Raw genomic sequence first — 15225 nt, 5'->3', positions numbered from 1 at the left:
TAAACCATTGAAATTTGTTTGAAATGTAACGAACAAAAATTGTAGTGTCGAACAAATTAGAATTAGGTTCCAATTCCTTCGACAAAAAAAAACTAAAATACGATTATATTAGAAAGAATCACAAAAAAAGAAATAAATAAACGATTCCTTAGAAATATAGTAAACACCTGTAACAGAATTGCGAAATCGATTTAAATAATTAAGAGAGTTTAACTATCATAATCCATAAATTAATCATGCGAAATTATAAAAACTAAGTGAGATCTCTCTCTCTCTCTCTCTCTCTCTCTCTCTCTCTCTCTCTCTCTCTCTCTCTTTCCCATTTGATAAGTAAACGGCGGTAAAATATATTAATCTTTATTCATTACTAATAAATTTATAATTAAAATAAAAAAATTTGTAATCATAATTCTAAACCTCTAGAACCAACCCAAAATATTAGTTAATTGATTTTAATCATATGTTTTTAAAAAATAAAAACTAAAAGACTACTTTGCAAATTAAAAATTTTGTTTTATTATAGAGAGAAAAAAATTATTCTATATATTTAGAGAAATAAAAATAGTAAGATGATGGGTCTGCGATGCTCTTACGAAGTAAAATTAAGAGATTTGTTGAAGGTAAATTTAAAAGCATTTTAGACTTCTTTAAACTTAGAAAATAATTTTTAATGTTAAAAACAACAAAGAAGATTGGTCGGCGGCTAAAGCTACGGTTAAAGATACAAATATTGATTGGCTAGTTTAGAGCTTATTCGCGGTTTGATCCGTTTTCAGATTCACCATTACCATAGATAACTTATATTTAATATATATATTATATATATATATATATATATATATACGCACACACAATTCCTTTACCAAAATTATGTATTCTACATCTCAGCTAGCAACCAAAACCATTGAACAAACGACACGAGCCATGGATCGCTTGGTTGAGTATAAACAACAATACGTTTCTTTGGTGTCATATCAGAAGTTGCAGTGGCTCAATTGATATTGAATGTGATGAAATTATGTCTATAAGGATTACAAATGGTAAATACGGTAATTATTTTGGTAATGCAACTTAGTATATTGTGTCAATGCAAAATCATATCTAAAGACAACAAATTTTCTGTTGACAAACTCAAACTAAAAGTGAAATAAATAAGCCAAATAATATACAAGTGATATGAACTATTCAAAAAGCCAAATATACAGAATTATTCTTCAAAATTTTTAACACACCACTCAAGTTATATTTCTGAAACCCATATACACACTTAATTTCCTATAACATGAATAAACCAATCCATATTTTTAAACGAAGATTCAATGAAAATAATCAAATCATGGAAAAGAGCATTCATTTGGACCCAACATAATATTCAAAAAAATAAAAATGATGCATGAAGCGGATCAAATTCTCAGGAGCTTTCTACTCTCCAAAAATAATTCGCAACACTCTCCTTCAGTCTCGTATACTCTTCTACTCTTAATGATATTTTCAATCCCCCAACTTACCCTTACCAAACCGACTCAAACCGGATCACCAAACCAGCTTCTACTATTTCCACGTTTTCTATGTGACGTAGAACAAGGTCATCGATCCCTAGATTGTTTACCCTTTCTAGTTGCTATTATCCGAATAAGGAATAATAATGTGTCCTTATTTTCTATGATCAAGACAAACTCTCGCTTTAACGTAATTTCCTTACAATCAGTTCATATATATCTTCACGACATCCAATGCCAACTTAGCAAAACAGTTTAGACTTATAAATATCAAATTATATAAAACCTTGTATGAACCATTCAGAATGATTACACCAAATACTTATAGGTTGAAGTTATGGAAAAATTATAGTGATGATTGTTAAGAGTAGTAACCCAACAGACCTTTCGTTTTGGTGAACAGTAACCCAATAGTATATTATGGACTGAATGATTACACCAAATACTTCCAATTAAAGAGTCGTTTAAAACTAAAGCTAAAGTTTGATTTTGGTGTTTTAGACTGCAACGAAATTAGCAAAGATAAGTAAACGGCGGTAAAAAATATTAATCTCACTCATTATTAATAAATTTATGATTAAAATAAATAAATTTGTGAGTATAATTCTAAATCTCTAAAACATACCCAAAATATTTATTTATTTATTTATTTGATCTTAAAATTTTTAAAAATAAAATGCAAAGACCATTTTACAAATAATTTTTTTTAACTCTACTGGTGAGAAAGAAAAAATAGCAATATCTATTTCAAAAGGAAAAAATAGAAATGAATTGAAGTAGATTTAGAGTTTACAGAAGATGGTGAGTTTGCGATGCTCTTATGAATTACAATAGAGTTTATAGAAGATGCTCTAATTTCATAAGCTAATCCGGAGACGGGCTTCCTCACATCGTGACATTTATGTAGGAGACACACAAGCGCAAATCGAATGGGACATTTGTCGATTAAAAGGTGGAAGAAATTGCTCTAAGATGTAGAGCTGCAGAGGAGGAGAAACTCGCAGTTGAGTCAGCACACCACTAGACTACCAATTATCCCTAGTCGAGAAAGATGAAGTTTTCCACTCTCAAAGTATACTTTAATTTAATTATTGCACAGAAATTATTTTATTTCCAAACTTTTCTGTACCAAGTATAATTAAGAAGGGGCAGAGATTTGGTGTGGGCTCAATCTGGTTTGACAAAGGTTTTGGAGCAAGTTCTTCAAGTCAATCTTACGAGCAAAAGTTTCTTGGGAACGAAGAAAAGCATCAGACGGTGCAAGAGAAGACTTGTAACTCTTTGACCACCAATTTTCTTAGTCGGTTTCATGTTTACTCCAAATTTATGGGCTCACCTCGCTCAGGAAGCTCCACGTTTATTTATGGCCGGTTCAACTCATCTATATCCAACGGTCGGTTTATTACGTCTGTGAAAGACTTGTTTACAGTCCCTACAAATAACCACATGATATTTCTCTGTGTTTTCTCACTAGTCCTAAAATTACTCCAGCATAAGCATGCTTAAGTCTCGAGTTCACTCAGAACCTTTGACCGAATAACATAGGTGGCCAAATCTATTCTTTTAAATCTCTCTACATGTTCCTGAAACTGGGGTATCACAATACACTCCCACTAACAAATCACAATATTCTTGTTGCGCACCAAGACCATTTCCTCTTAACGGTGTGAGTCCACCCGACTCCACACTCGTCTGGATTTGACTATGATATCACTTGTAATGCCCAGATCACTATCTCTCTTAGTAGACCCCATGTTCATTTCTAGTCCATGGGCCCACCTCGCTTAGTGAGACCCATGTAGAATCTCGGCCCGTGAGCTTACTCATATCTAACGGTCGGTTTGTTACGTCTGGAAGACTTTAAAGACTAGTTTACCGTCTTTACAAATTACCTCATGATTTTTTCTGTGTTTTGTCCTCAATCGCACAGTTCCGACAATCACTTCCCGAAAGTTACCTATCTTGAAACTACTCCAAAATAAGCACGCGTAATTCGAGTTTTCTTAGAACCCTTGACTGAAAAGATAAATACACTTTGGTGACATAGATGGTCAAATCAATTCTTTTAAACCGCTCCACATATTCCTGAAATCGGGATGTCACTAGATTGCAACCTTGCAATCCCAAATTAAAGAAGCACATTTTTGGAATCAAATAATTGCCCGACTTCATCGAGACATAATTCCTCCTTCCTGAACTGGATAAGAAAATATTCAGTGTTATATATCATTGTTTACGGATTTATCTCTTGTTAGCAATTTCAAAAATGTTCTTCGACATTTAGTTAAGAAACTTATCCAAAGGAAGCAGTTACGTACAAAGAGTAGACACTGATATATTCCGCACGCCCAAGGAATGTATACAATATAACCCGCAGAACCAATACGAAATATGTGAATATTTAGTATCCTAAAACAAATATTAAGTTAACCAAAACGAAAACGAAGAAGATGATTTAAGGTATTCTTAGTCTGATCAGATTGCCTTTATAATAAGGTTGGTCCACGCAGCATGTACAGACAAGTCTATAGAGAGCATGTGATAAACATATCAAACGAAGTTTGTGGTTGCGAGCGGTAGACGAACTAGTGATTATAATGTTAGAAAAAAAAAACAAGGAACATTTATAGGGTTGCCACACCTCATTTGGGAATGGACACGGTAAACCACGAAAGATTTGTTTGTATGTTTCTGTCATTACCATTATTGATTAGGCAAAATTAATATGTATACCCATGGCATTTTCTTGGTGGTATTATCTTACTGGTCACATGCCCAACAGAAATAGCTGTTGGAAATGAGGGTAGATATCAGCTCTTAGTTTCAAAAACTTTTGGCTTTATAATTTCTTAATGGATTGATGGGGGAGTAACGAAGCATTGGAGTTATTAAATCTGCGTTGCAATATTCCAATGGTTGATTCGTTCAATGTCTCAGTGGCTGCATGGATTCTGATCTGATGCACCACGCACCATGCAGTCTGTGACAGAAACCACACTCGTCTTGTAAACCGATCGACACAGCTACACAAATCTTTTAAGTTAGCTTTCAGTTCATATGTGCTTTAATATAATTGCATGATAATGTTTATAGTGCTCATTCGGATAGTTGAACTGACAAATCTTAGGCTAAGGAATTGAAAACAACTTATGTGAGTCAAACTTGGAATAAAATCATGGATTTGACCAAAAACTATAGTTTAATTCTTCACATTAGTGTTGCCGCTATACTGTATCACAATTTTATTTAGAGTCTACAGTAATACATATGCCTTGCATATATGCTTTCAAAATAAAAACGGGAAAATTACATTTTAAACCTTCAAAGTGTCACTGAATAATACTTTAAACCTCGAAATTTTTTTACTAACACTATAAACCTTTAAAATAATTTCACTAACACTTTAAACCTTAAAACTAACTTTGTTGTTTGTACCGCCATGAAAAATGACGGAACAGTAATATCCGTCAACGTGAAATTGTTAAATTATGCTGGTTTGATTTAAATACTTGTTTAACTAATTTAATTTAATTTAATTATTTTATGACGATTGATAAAAGAAAATTAAAAATACATCAAAGCAAGAAAAAATGAAGAATCAGAGATAAGGTTAAAACATTTGAAAAATGTAAAATTGAAGACGATAATATTTAGAAGATTCATTGGTTTCCAATGAGAAGTCAATCGATTTGAATCAGAATCTAGTGGAGCATGTCTTGTTTAAGCAAAGCAAACAACTCTGGATGTTAACTTGTTTAATTATTAGCTTTCATAATTATTAACTTGTTTAATTATTAGCTTTCATAATTATTAACTTGTTTAATTATTATCTTGCCCAACAAGACATGCTTAAACAAAGCATTGATGAAAGCTAATAATTAAACCACATCTTTATTACATATTTTAATGTGCTTGATTTGAATCAGAATCCAGTGACATAGTTCCACATATATATTTTTGACGATAATGTTTCCTTGACAAACAAATAATTTGATATTCTCTCTGTTTAATTATATAGGATGTTTTAGAGGTTTTTTCTTGTTTCATAAAATAAGATGTTTTCAACTTTCTAGGTAACTTTTAGATAAATTTTATATTTTTTGTAATTTATTTTATGCAGTCTTGTTTAAGATTGAGTAAACTTTTTAAAAATAGTCATTTCTTAACAAGCGTGATTTTAGCTAAAACATCTTATATTTTGAAACGGAGGGAGTATATATTAGGTGGCAACTAAGATCATTTTAAAAATTCGTAGAAATAAAAAATGTCATTGATAACTATGTCATGATCTTTTATCCTTAAGATAGTTTATTTTTTATTTATATTCCATGAAATCATTCTTTAAAGAATTTGATGTTGATTATCAATTGTTGATCTAATTGTATATTTTATTTATAATTAGATTTTGATACTTACATAACACTATTCTGTATTAATCTGAATACACCAAATCTCATGAGTAATTGTGACAACTCGTACCACGGACCCACTAGCCCCCCGCTAGCTGCCCCAACGGACCCCAAGCTGGCCCTGCAGGGAATCGATCCTAACCCCTCACTGTGGACAGGAACTATTCATCCAAATCCACCAGTAGGTTATTGGTGCGCCAAGCGTTCCTCCTGGTTCTCACCCTTTAACAACCTTCCCACAAGACAAGCTGTCACCAATTGATCCGATTTTTATGTGACAACCGGTCCTGCAGACCCCACTAGCCTACCCGCTAGCCGCCCCAACGGACCCCAAGCTGACCCTGCAAGGCATCGATCCTAACCCCTCACAGTAGATAGGAACTATTCATCCAAATCTACCAGTAGGTTATTGGTGCGCCAGGCGTTCCTCGAACCCTGGTCCCTCACCCTTTAACAACCTTCCATCAGACAAGTTGCCACCAATTGAATTAAAGGGTGGGGACCAGGGTTCGAGGAATGTCTGGCCCACTACTAACCTACTGGTGGATTTGGATATCCAAAGTGATGGGTTAGGATCGATGCCCTGCAGGGCCAGCTTGGAGCTCGTTGGGACGGCTAGCGGGGGACTAGCAGGGTCCACGGACGGTCCATTGGAGCAGCTAGCGGGGGCTAGTGGGGTCCGCGTGACGGGTTGTCACATAAAAATCGATTTTTAATAAATAATAAATAATAAACAATAATAATAATAAATAAACTACAACTAGTGGTCTCATACCCAGTAGTCACCTAACCACAATCTCAGCCAATCAGCGGAAAGACAAATACCAATATCCAAAACAATATCCAATAATAACCAATATCATAACATAACCAATATCAAATAACCAAGACAACAATGATCAAAGAACCATCAACCTAGCAATGTTCTAATGACCCAACTCTAGCAACCTAGCAATGCCAGACAACATCCAATTGAGTCGCTAGAACATCCTCCTCTTCATTGCCTTGATTCCATGATCACACTTTGCCTTTACCTGCACCACAAACACATATTGCAATGCATGAGTATTTTATAAACACTCAGTAAGGCAATTCTCCCATCTATTGGGCTATACACACAAGCAATAGAGACAACTCTAACCATCAACCAACAATCAACAAACAACAATAAACAAACCAGGACTATGCATCGACCGACACCAACAAGCATCGACCGACACCACATGGGAATGCATCGACCGACACAGGGTTACGTCGACCGACACTCTCACTGCATCAACCGACGCATGCTCGACATAACACGAAAACCATAAGGTTTTACGCGCCGTCCTCGCACTTGCATCGACCGATGCAACATGCCGAGCATCGTGTTTTCCCCGAAGCTTCTCGCCGGATCTTTGTTCCTGCAACCACAAAACTCGATCCCAAGCCATAAGAAAGCTTCCTAACGTCCCAAATAACCAACTAACAAGCCTAACCACACATAAACAAGCAGATCAGAGTAATCTCTAGCTTAGATAAGCCATGGTCATGCACTTACCTTTGCCAAGAAGATTCTGAACCTTACACAAGCAGACAAACACTTCCAGGAAGCTCCTAGAACGATCCCAGCTACAAATCTCTACAGAAACAGCCTCAAATCACCAGAAATCACCAAGAACACTCAAGAACACTTAAGGAACGTTTTCTCTCTTTTCTTTTGTCTCAAAAGCGGCTAGGCACGACTAATGAGACAAAAATCAAGTTAAGGGTTTTCCTAACCCAAAACGCGGCATTTAACTTAAGTCAAACCGCAGAAAACTGAACCTGCATCGATCGATGCACCTTCTGCATCGATCGATGCACCTTCTGCATCGACCGATGCAATCCCCAAACCGGGATTTCGGTTCGCGGGTGTTATAGTAATTCTTTTATGATACACTGCACTTGATTCAATGAGTAAAACTTGATAAAATATCATTATAACACCTTTACCGAGCTTGTTTTACTCATCGAAGCAAGTGCAGCTTACCATAAAGGAATTATCGACTAATTCATAAATGTGTTGATCTTATCTAACTTTCCATAATTATATGGTCAAACGGTTAAGCCCAACTTGAAATCTAATCATCTATTTAATAATGTATGTCATGTATTTTTCTACAAACTCATTCGTATCACACAATGAATGAGATGTCAAAGATTTTAATTTACTCATGTGCATTTTTCTGTCTTATTGCGTTTCGACATCTACTTTCTTTTCACCTTTTATTGGTTCACATATAACACATATTAGTCTGTAAATTGATTTTCAAGACATATTATAATTATTTTCTCTTTAATTACTATCTTTCAATACTCAAATTTGGATTTAAAGCATTTGATTCAATTTATGAAATATCAAATTTGTTATCCTTTTTGATTATGTTATAAAGTAAATTTCACTTTCCAATTTATTTTTCTTGTTTAAAATTTATAAATACAATTACATAAATTTTTAAAATTCTAGTATGAATTTAAAATTTACTTCCATTCTAAAATTCAATAATACATTTAAAATTTTAAACTATCAGTTTAAAATAAAAGTCTAATTATATTATTACCACTAATATAAAAAAGTTATAGTATTTTTTCTTATTTTAACATTTCATTTATTTTACATTATTAATATTATATTTGTTTAAATATTTTATTAATTATAAGTAACATAAATATGCACTATATTTTAAAGTAAAAAATAATGTTGCTTAGGTGGCTTTTTAGGTAGCAGAATGAAAAAAGAGAAAATCTAATTTTATATATATACTAGATTAGGACAAGCACAGATTTTTTAAAATAAAATAAAATTTAACAAAATATAAAATAAATATTTTTAATAAGTAAAAACTATCAATAAAAGTAAATAGATAGACCGGGGTGTCCAATGTGTTATTTGGTGTAAAAGGTACGATTCTGCGGTTGAGACTATTAATTACGTTTTTTTTGAATGCCCTCGCTCGTGTGAAGTTTTGGATTTATCTCCGAGTCCGGTCTCGTAAATAAAATTAGATTTTATTTTCTTTATTGTACTTTTATATAAAATATTTTCATGGCAGGCTTTGAATTTTCTTTTTAAAAATTTTAATAAATTTAGAATTGACATTTATCAACATCTTAATGATACAATTGACACGTGTCACGATCTTGTTAACGAGTAACTTTGACATCAAACTTTATATAATAAGATAGGATTATAAGATTAAATATTATAAAAATAAATAATTATTTATAAATTAAATAGCATAAGATTTATCCGTGTCCTAAAGTGGATTACTACTAAAACTACTAAAATATGTACTTGAGTTCACATCTTCAGGTTCTAGGGTTGTGGTCTTTGTGGATCATCAATCATCATCACGCGATTTACCACCAGCCGCCATGGAAGATTCACAACCTTCTCCTTCAAGTAACCTAGATCACGCCAGAAACTCCACAACAGACATTCCCCTTGATATCACCATCGAGATACTCTCTAGACTGCCGGGAAAATCTCTCATCCGATTTCAATGTGTGTCGAAGCTGTGGTTCTCAATCATCCGCAGTAAAGATTTCACCGACTCGTTCCTGACGCGTTCAAAGACTCAGCCTCGTCTCCTTTTCACCATCAGGCACTTCAAGTTTCGGGAACGTTTCATCTTCTCAGCTATCTCCTGAACACAACAACAAAGATGACGACGATAAAGCCTCCAGGGTGGTCGGCAGACACGACATGACGATCTCGGCCGATCCTGTCTACTACATCACATCTCGGCCCGTAAACGGTTTCGTCTGCTGCAACGATGGTGATTCGATCGCGGTTTGTAATCCCACCACTAGACAAATAGTGAAATTGCCTGATGTTATATCTAACGGAAGACAAGTGAACGCACATCTCGGGTACGTTCCGGTTCAAGACCAATACAAAGTGTTGTGTGTGATGATGTTCTATGGTCTTCTCAACGATGGAAGAGATATAGAACAGGAACATTTCGTTTTTACGCTAAGCTCTCCACAAAAAGAGTGGAGAAAGATTGAAATCCCCCAAGGTGTCACTTATGACATGGTACATGGAGGGATATGCATCAGTGGTGCTATACACTATGGTGTTGGAGACTCGGAAATTGTTAGATTCGATGTTAGATCTGAGAAGCTGGAGCTAATTAAAGCACCCCAAAATACATATCACGACAACAAACTATTCCACTCTTTTAAACTACAATGGAAAATTGGGCGGTGTAGATTATAGTTACACGGATGAGACGGTGTTGTGGATTTTAGAAGATGATGAGAAACAAGAATGGTCGGAAACTAGGCGTGCCCTACCTTCTCATTGGTATGATTTACTTGGTTATTACCGTAGATCTGAGGGAGAGATACATGGGAAAACAGCTACAATAAACCCCAACTATTTGTCAAACGCTTTTTTATACCTAAACTTTAATATCCAGCAAATAACAACCTGAACTGTATTAAAATTCAAATTTGCTACCTAAACTATACAAAATGTTGTCAATTTCAACCTCTGTTCGAACAGTGTTAAATCAGAGTTTGATGATGTTGAGTCAGACGGTCCATAACTTCAACGTAGCATTAGGATTTACCAAAGCTATGTGGTTTTGGTCATTTTTGGGTATTTTGTAGCAAGAAATGATAAAAAATGAAGTTTCACAACACACCCGAAAACGGACTCCAATACTCCATTTTTTGTCAAACACTTTGTTTCTTGCCACAACACACCTTAAAATGACCAAAAAAAACTTAGTTTTGGTCATTCCGAGTGTCATGTGGATGCCACAGATCGTCTAACTCAACATCGTTAAACTCTGATTTAACACTGTTCGAACAAATGTTGAAATTTTATATAGTTTAGGTAGCAAATTTGAATTTTTAAAAAATAGGCAGTATTTTTATGACCATGCGAGTCCGCATTCATCTTGTCTCCATCATTTTCCTTGTCTTCATCAGAAAAGATTCCACGACAAGCCCTAGAAATCAGAAAATTAAGAATTTGAACATATATTCATAAATTTATATGAGATAGAACATATGTAAATAGAGTTGAAAAAGTACTATGATGAAGAATCTTTTGCAATCTACTTATGTCAGAGCCGAGTGCATAATTTCTCTCCTTTCGTTCTTGATCTGAGATGAACCAAGAGAAAATGTGAGAGTTAACACAAATACTAAAATTTAGAAAAAAAATTTGAACATTAAAAGCAAACCTTTAATGTTTGTTAGGAGTTTCATTTGTGTACCTCAATTCTCGTCATCAGAGTCAACTTTCTATTTGCAAACCTCACTTGATCAAAAGAGCTGATCTTGTTTTGTATCATTCCATAAACGGTTCACCATCTGACTCTTCCACTCCAAGATTAGACTCTGGTTCATGACGACACAACTGTATTCTTTCACCAGCAACCTTGAAATAAATCTTTTGAGTTTCTCTGGGGTTTTATATGATGTGATCTAGACACTTGACTATCTAAAAACTTTTCTTCACTAATACATAATAGGAGTATGAAAAAACCAGAGGAAGAAAATGAAAATGCTGCTTTCTGGGTTAAAGCTTTACTTTTGATTTGCAAGAGTCATAGAAGGTATTCTCCGATCCTCTTATGTTAAATGAAAATGACAGTCTTGAACCGACAAAATTGTGTTGTCTTAACTCTTTTCCCGAGTTCTTGCTATCAGCCATAAGGTTTTTAACCGGAGTTAGATTCTTAGAAAGTAAAGAACATTAACTACCAATGATACCAAGACATTAGCTCGATTGTTCCTGTTGTTTGCAATATTAGATTCATGGGGAGAGACGTTATTGAATTGCAGATCTCAGAGACGTTATTGAAGTGTATTCTATGGATTGTTATTGACTACGTAGAGACTCACTCTTTTCTCCTTATTGTGCTTTTTTGTTCAGGTGTGTTCCACCGCCCCGAACGTATAGTGGAAGGTTCTAGTGCGGCCAAACGCATCCCTGTGGTCGCCATGGCGTTCATGGTGGGAGTCCGGTTTGCTAACAATGTAAATGGCGGTATGCAATTTGTAGATTGGGCTAAATTTTCCGGCGTCCAGTAATAAACCGGTTCGGTTTTGTTATGGATAGTAGCCTAAGAGTGTATTGAAACCATGATTTTGAAGGTTTTGTGATGTTTTGTGGAATTGTTGGATATTTCATTTGAGAAAAGAAAAAATAGTTTGTGATTTGGTGAGATTTTAAGAAATTATGACGTGGTGTGTATTCATTATGATCATTATGATAGAAACAAAATAGTTTAGTTTACTTAAATCAGTATCATAACTAATAACATAATTACAAAAGTGATGATTGTGTGTGTGTCTGATTTGTTTTTAAGAAAGAAAGACAAAAAGTATAAAAAAGAATAAAGTTATTATTAACCTTCTATAATTATCTTCCTCAAAACAATTTTACTATTATAGTAAAATATATTTGATTGTACAGTATCCAAATAAACAAAAATGTAATTATTCAGTTATTCACCAAATCTCCTATATATTAATAGAGAAACACTCTCATAAAAAAGCTGATGTGTCACGCTCACATTGCTCATGTGCTTTTTTTTTATATATATAAATGACCTTACATCTCATTATTATTTAAATAAATATGTCATTGACATATATAAGTCAATGTTTTTCCTATTAATTTTTAAAAATGAAAGATTTCATCAACAATTAAAATCCAGAAACTTTCTACACCATCTTAAAATTATTTTCCAAGTTCAAATTTTCACTGGTAAAATGTATTTTACAGAAAATAAACGCAAATTTGAATAAACGGAAAAAGCTTTACTTACATATTTTGTTTTGTACAAATGAATCTTAAATCTCGAATAATAATTTTACTCATAATATTTTATTAAGATCGATTTCTCCACATATAGTGCGAGTTGGTATCTAGTTATTTCTTATTAATAAAAGTTGATGGTATTTTTCCCCCTTTTAATGAAATAAAAAACGTAAGGTGTGAGAATAATAAATTAATACTCTTGTTTGCTTCTGAGGTGTGTGAAGATTATATTTGTAGAGAACCACCAAAAAAAAAAAAATCAAACCTTTTCATGTTCTACACTTCCACCATGAAAGACTAGGTATATGATTTTTGTTTGTTCTACATCGAAATCATTTGGAATCGTTCAATGTATCTTGTTATGATCTTCGATTTCTACCTTCCATGTTCAATCACTCTTGATTTGTGAGGGTATTTTGAGTTTCTTTTTTTAGATTTCTTCTTTGTTAGTGTTTATCTGTCTTCTTCTTCTACTAAGACTTTGACATATATATATATATATATATATATATATATATATATATATTTCCTTCAGCATTCCTCTATTTTGATCATAATGTAGCGTCTCTAACTTCTCTTAGCTTTGGCATATATCTGTGCTCCAACTTGGAATTGCAGTCCTCTCTCTGAGTTTTTAAGTTAATTTCAAAAATTCTAAGAAAATGTCAAATATCACAGGATTATCAATTACTTAATTAGGAAAGTGGATTGCAACAACATATCAACAAAATTTAGTATGGCTCCTTTACCTGTTCTTTTCAGTAAATTTGTTGAGCATGTTGGAATCTTGGTAAGTGAACAACATCCTTATTATTGATTTAAGATTGTTTGTGGCAGTGAATACTTTTTATACTAAATAATTATGTATAACTTATGATGTTGCAGAAAGATGCGTGCCCATTATAAAAATACGCAGTACATTCGCTGTTGTAAGATATGCTTAAGATAGTGACTCCAGATATGATGAAATATAAATACAGGTTAGTGGAAACTTTCATTTGCAATCTCCTAGCCAAATATGCATTACAATTAAGTTTATTAAGTTCACAATGCGTCTTAACATCAACTTTCCCAGGCTAGAAATACATTGCTCTATTCACACTCATTCAAGCATTCTGTCTAACATTTTTGATGCATAGAAAAAGCTAGAGTCCAAAACAATGTGATCAGTCCTTTTTTAGAATTAAGATCATGTGAATCAAAGAACCTAAGGATTAAGAACTCCAAACAATAATTAAAACATCAATTCAATGAATCTCCTAATTGGAACCCTAAAACTCAATTGGAGAACTACTTACACATAGTAAAAGAGAAAACAAAAGTCATAGATGAAGAAACCATGATGAAATTACAGAAATAATAAGAAAGGGTTTAGAAATCTTCTTCAAATTGTCAATGAGGATGAATCTCTAGAATCCCAAAAGTGTGGCTTACAAAACGTTTCAGGTTGCAGAGTTTTTTTCTCCCAACAAATAAAAAGTATTTATAGAATTTTCAAAATAAGGTAAAAAGGTAACGGCCTAGTTAAGACATTTTCTCAGCCAGGTGGGTTTCTCAGATAGGCAGGTTTTGACGTGAAACTTGCCGATTAAGACTTTGCTTCTCAGCCAAGCAGGTTTCTCAGATAGGCATGTTTTAACGTGAAAGTTGTCGGTTTTGACTTTGTTGCTTAGCCTGGAGGGTTTCTCTGGTAGGCAGGTTTTCACGTGAACCAACATCAATATCATATGCCTGTTTGTATCCAGAATGGCTCATTTTTCCTCCAACGTGTCATAAAACCTGTAAAGACTCAACAAAGAACTAAAAGATTTCAAAAACACACTTTGACTTAATAAAAAGTATAAAATAAGAGAGAAAACAGACTCAAAACCAATAAAATCACTATATATCATTCTGCCTAACAAATACGCCCTCTCTTTAGCTTCTAAAATCTTCTTCTGATTCCTCCACTTACACATTTTCCAGACTTTGGTTCAAATTCTCAAGTTTCTTCTCCTACTTGCTCACTCTTTCTGCAAATTAAAGAAACGCCCAAATGCTCAAGCTTGTAGAAGAATTGGAATAAACTAACTCGAACGTCTCAACACTACCTACTCAAGCAATTCTGTTGTTCTATAATATGTAGTGTGCATGAACTTGGACTCAAGAATGGATTCCTCAAGTAACATCCGTACCGTCACAAAAGACGGAACAACATGTAATCCATCTGGTTTGGCCAAAAACGTTTCTTTCTTTAAAATTCACCAACGAACAAACTTCCAGATGCAACTCTTGAAATTTACTAACCTGGGAAAAAGGAAAAGAAGGGGTGAGTAAACAAGTTTACTCAGTGAGGAGATCAAACTCTTCCCACTGGACATAGAGTAATAACGTTCCAAATATAATAAATAACTATTACTTAGCATAGATTCAGAATGTTTATCAATCAAACAAACAAGCAAACATCTTATTTCTCCTTAATAACTTTAATCTTCTTTTATGGACTTTTGTGGCAACTACCACAATCAATTAT

At 33.7% G+C, this 15225-nt stretch overlaps 1 pseudogene; it reads left to right on the top strand.

The window, feature by feature from the left end:
* The first annotated feature begins 9288 nt into the window (after window positions 1-9288).
* LOC109125900 (F-box protein At1g30790-like) lies at window positions 9289-10428 on the top strand (annotated as a pseudogene).
* The last annotated feature ends 4797 nt before the right edge of the window (window positions 10429-15225 follow it).

The sequence above is a fragment of the Camelina sativa genome, chromosome 8 (genome assembly GCF_030686135.1).
Source record: "Camelina sativa cultivar CO46 ecotype springtype chromosome 8, ASM3068613v1".
Lineage (NCBI taxonomy): Eukaryota > Viridiplantae > Streptophyta > Magnoliopsida > Brassicales > Brassicaceae > Camelina > Camelina sativa.
Note: the sequence above shows the minus strand (reverse complement) of the source record. Positions and strands in the feature narration are given on the sequence as shown.